Source organism: Hipposideros armiger, unplaced genomic scaffold (assembly GCF_001890085.2).
Source record: "Hipposideros armiger isolate ML-2016 unplaced genomic scaffold, ASM189008v1 scaffold_1233, whole genome shotgun sequence".
In the NCBI taxonomy this organism is placed as follows: domain Eukaryota; kingdom Metazoa; phylum Chordata; class Mammalia; order Chiroptera; family Hipposideridae; genus Hipposideros; species Hipposideros armiger.
This window is the reverse complement of record NW_017732583.1, coordinates 254,648-259,997: the sequence shown is the minus strand read 5'-3', so window position 1 is coordinate 259,997 and position 5,350 is coordinate 254,648. Positions and strand designations below refer to the sequence as shown.

Sequence of the window (5,350 nt, the reverse complement as noted above, 5' to 3'; positions counted from 1 at the left end):
CAGAGAGTGTGGAATACACATCAAACCAAGAGCAAGTGAAGAAGCTGTGGCAGGCCCCTCAACAGGAAAGAGGTGTTTAAGCTTAGTATGAGCCTGAGGGTCAGCATATCAGTCATGAGGAAAATCGTCCAGCAAAGAAGTAAAGGATATTGGACACTTCTGATCATTTCAGTTTGTGAAATACAAATGTTCTACATTACTTTTTTTTTTTTTTAGGAATAAACTATCTTGAACATAAAACTAAAACATAGAAACCCATTTTATTGAGTTCATTATCATATTTGCTCTATCATTTAATGTATCTTCATGATGATATGTTTTATTCTAATTATCATGCTCTCTAACCCAGTGCTAAAGTTTATGCTTAATTATACCAACATCTTCTGATGAGCCTTTTTTTTTCTACCTCAAAGTCAATAACCCCCACTTAGAGCTGCTTGTTAAATTCTCTTTTATATAGGATGCACATTAAATATTGTGCAAGGATATTGACCAATTAATGGCTTATTTTTAATTACCTATATTGACTTTCTTTATAAACTCAGTGTTATTCAGGAGGAAGAGATGAAGAGTTAATTTGAAGAAGTGACAAAAACCACAGTAAATTTTACAGAGACCTAGCTTTGAACTCAAGGAAAAACTTAAATACTGAAAAAAACCCAGACAAACAAAAAGATCAATATATCCATAGAAAAGAAAGTGAAATTAGAGGATTCGAGGCTAAATATAAATGTTAGTAAAATATACAAAGAGAAAAGTTATTACTTCTTTACTTTTGTTTTCCTTTTCCTATTGATTGATTGGTCGATTGGAGACTAGAAATGCATTTTTAACTTTTTTTGTTTTTTTTCTTTATGTTGTACACTTTATTGAACTGGTCTCAAGTTAGCGTACAGGTAAACCCTGGCTGCCTCCATGCCTCAACCCACTCCCAGGGAGACCAAAAGCATTCATGTATCTCAAATTGGGGGAAACAAGAGGGCATGGTGGCTGGTCATTACAAAAAAAAAAAAAAAAAAAAAGGATTAAGGCAAAGATTTAAAAATATTTGGATTACATCATTTACACAAAAGCAATTTTATAATCACTCTCCAGTGTGGACTCAGGCTAGGACTGGCCTTTGTTAGGGAGAAATGGGTTGACTTTTGGGCAGGCAAGGGACTTCCTGTAACAATGTATCTCACGATATTTGGAATGACAATTAAAAAAAAAAGAAGAAAGAAAAGAACAATGTATAATCAAAGTCCTCAGCCACATCGTAGATCTTTGGGGATGCTCTCTCCAATGACTGCTGTCATCTTTATCTTTCCAGTTTTTAAATCCTGAGGCAAGCACCAAAACAAACGAACAAACAACAAACCAAATTAAAGTCATGCCAATGTCATCTCGTTTTCTGCCTAAGTTATGTTTTGTCAAGAAAGGGTGTAACCAATTAAGTAATGGTCCACCCAGAAGCCTTTGTGGTACATGATTGAGGGGCGGGACTCCTGCTTGCTGATCGACATCTGCCAGAAGGTGGACTGTGAGGCTACAACAGACTGCAGATCCACACAGAGTACTCAGGAGCTCTAGCGCTCACGAGTCAATGATCTTGATCTTCATGGTGCTGGGAGCCAGGTGGTTATCTTCTGCATCCTGTTAGAAATGCTTGGGTCCATGGTGGTCCCACCAGACAGCACTGTGTTGGCATAGTGGTCCTTGCGGATGGCAACATCACACTTCATGATGGAGTTTAAGGTACTTTCACGTAGTCACAGGAGTCCAAGCCCAGGAAGGAAGACTGAAAGAGTGCCTAGGTCAATAGACACACTCATTGCAAGTGGTGATGACCAGACCATCAGGCAGCTCACAGCTCTTCTCCAGGGAAGAGCTGGAGGCCACAGTGGCCATCTGCTCGAAGTCCAGGGTGATGCAGCACAGCTTCTCCTTGATGTCACCCACGCTTTCCTGCTCAGCGTGGTGGTGAAGATTGTAGCCGCATTCTGTGAGGATCTTCATGATGTAACCCGTCAGGTCCCAGCCAGGCAGGTCCAGGTATAGGATGGTGTGGGGGAGGGCATACCCTCCTCTGTGGACACAGTGTTGAGTGACCCCATCACCAGAGTCCATCATGATGCCGGTGTCACGGCCAGAGGCATATAGAGACAGCACGGCCTGGACGGCCACATACAATCGCTGAGATGTTGAAGTTCTCAAACATGATCTGGGCCACCTTCTCATGGCTGGCCTTGGGGTTCAGAGGGGCCTAGGTCAGCAGCATTGGGTTCTCCTTGGAAGCCATAGGCGGCTCACTGTAGAGGGGGTGGTGCCAGCTCTTTTTCATGTCCGTCCCAGTTGGTGACGATGCCGTGTTTGATGGGGTACTTCAAGTTCAGAATGCTCCTCTTGCTCTGAGCCTCATTGCCCACATTGGAGTCCTCTGACTCATGCCCACTGTCACACCCTGGTGCTGGGGGCACTGCATATTGGAGGAAAAGATGATCGGGAGGGCACTGTGGCCGGCAAAACTGTCCTTGTACATGTTGGAGCCATGGTCTACTACGAGGGCAGTGATATCATCATCCATGGGGAGCTGGAGGCAGTGTAGATAGGTGGCAGTGGTGGAGCAACAAAGGCGAGAGGCCAGTGTTGGCGGGCAGATGTGGTCTCGGCAGTGCATTAACTCTTAACAGAAGAAACTGCATTCTGTTTAAGGCCATTGTATTAATAATAACCATGTTTCTAGTTTCTGTATTTGATGACTTGGCTGCCATCCATACACCCTACTCCAGTCCTCACCCTCGTTTATCACCTTAGGTGTGCCATTCCCCTTCAGAAGGGCATGCAATTCATATTATACAATCCAATCATATTAAACATAACTTCACTTCTTGCCTACACTACAAGGAGCTTTTTCTTTCCCCCTTTCCTGCCATAACCACAAGAAAGGGCCCCGCCTGCAGTTCTCCCTTCGCCTCTGCCTGCCACCTTGCCTCAGTGCCGCCCTGTCTGGCCCGTGGGCTGTGCTGTACCTCTTGTTTCGAGGGTCCTGTGAATATAATCAAGTGCCTCCTTCACGATAGTCATTTCCCCTCTGCATGTCTTAAAATTCATAATGAAAACAAATCCTAGGTACCTCTAAAATTATAATGGTATAGGTAGGTACAGGTTATATTATTATTGTACATAGCATTATATAAAGTACCATGTATATCATGCAGTTTGCACATACTATATGCTTATGAAAAAGTTTACATCCCATAATGAACACAAAGGGGTAGGTTTAAATTTATGTTTTATTTTATATGTTAAAATGGGTGGGAGGAGATAACAGACAGCTATCCAAAATTTTAACTGTCTCCCCAGTCCTCTCTTCCTTTACTTAAGTTGATATCCTTTCTTAAATTTCTCCAGGAAATACCTAGTTTGTCTGGCAAAAATTACTTTAAATTCTCTAAATATCTACTTGTACACCCATCCATACCTTTTACATTAATGTTAGGTGCACCTAGACACAGAGTTCCTCATGGTGCCCAAGACTAAATACTCTACTCTTTCATAATGCTTGACTGTTAGGTAATTCTTTCTCCTTTAGCTTTAAATATCTCCCTGCATGTGTGTACTTATTTTTAAAAAGTAGATTAAACTTTACATATATGCAAATTATGTCAAATATATCACACTTTAAAAAGTATATATTTGGTGAATACAAAATAATTTTTCATAATAGTTCATTTTTAATTTCACTGTTAAGGAATATGAGCATATTTATGTATATTACTAGATTGTAACTGTTTCATCATTTATGAAATGTTTATTTTTGTTTGTTTTTTACTCATTATTTTTGTTTGTTTTTGTTTTTCTGTCCTTTGGTCCCTTGACATGTGGGTCATCATTATATATTTTTGGATACTTCTCCTTTTTTAGTTAAAATACATTGCAAATAATTTTCCCTGGTTTATAGCTTGTTTCCCACACTTGTTGATCAGTTCTTAATTTGCAGAATGAACACAAATCTTTTTACTGTTTGGCACTTTTTGTATTTTATCTAAGAAATTTTCCATACTTTAAGTTCATAAATATATTTATTCTGAGTTCATCAAGTGTTCTTTTTATTCCCATTAAAGACAGAAATCCACTTATGTTTGATTTTTGGTACGGTTTCAGAAAACCATTTTTGTGATTTTTCCATTACAAACAATCAATTACATTCCCACCCTTTAGAGATTAAGTCATTCTTACAACACTAATCTTCATCAACACTTTTGTCATAAAAGTTTTCATATATGCATGAGTCTGTGCCTGGGCTCTAGTCTGCTCCACTGATTTATATGTCAGCTCCTTCACCAATATTTCACTTTCTTAGCTATAGAATTATAAACTCTTGATGTATTATGGACATGTTCACTCTTCCTTTTTCAACTTAGCAGAAGTGTTAGAATATTTTTAGCCCACTGCTTTTTCATATATATATATATATATATATATATATATATATATATAAAATATTCAGCTCTTGAAGATTTAAGATTTTTAAATCTCTTAAGTTTTCCTACCCACGGACTCCTTAAAAGGTTGCTATTTTTACTAAGGCCATTTATATGTTTTATAAATTTTTCCATAAAGGGCTATTATGTATTTGTTAGAGTAAATTTAATGCATCTTAAATTTTGATGCTGCCATAACATAATTTTTAACACTAATGTCCTAAATATTTTGGATTTATTACATATTAGATTAATGTGACAGTCTCAATAAACCCTCTTGTTGATTCTAATATTTTTCCTAAATATATTACTATGTTTTTACAGAGATAATTTTATCATCTTTGTATAAAGACATTTATTATAACTTAATTTTTCTTCTTATTTGATGAATAAGATGTCTTGTGAAATGTAGGAGGTGGAAACATCCTTGTCTCATTCCTGATTTTAGAGTTAATGCTTTTACTTTTAAAATTTATGTTTTATATTTGGCATAATTTTTTAAAGATTTATCTTTTATCAGATTATGAAAAATTAAGCTACGAAGTTTGAACTTTTTCAAACATTTTTATTGGGCTGCTTTTGTTTGTCAAATAATGCATGAAATTACATAAATAAATTTTCTAATATTGAAGTAATCTATTTCAGTGCTAAAACCAATTTGTCATAATGTGTCGCTTTGTATATATGTCTTCATTGAGCTTGATATAGTATGTTAATGATTTTTGTGTACCATTTTTACTAGTTAGAAAAGTTTGCAAAATTCTTTGAGTTTTTTTGCTGTACATGATGCTTGTAATAGTCATTCAATTTTGATCAATAGTTTGTTTGTTTACATAACTGCATGATATTACACTTATAAATACATAATATAGAAACTCAAGGAA

The 5,350-nt window shown here is 36.9% G+C and overlaps 1 pseudogene; it reads right to left on the bottom strand.

Annotated features, from left to right (window-relative positions):
- Positions 1–1,412: 1,412 nt before the first annotated feature.
- LOC109376902 (actin, cytoplasmic 1-like) lies at positions 1,413–2,566 on the bottom strand (annotated as a pseudogene).
- Positions 2,567–5,350: the final 2,784 nt, after the last annotated feature.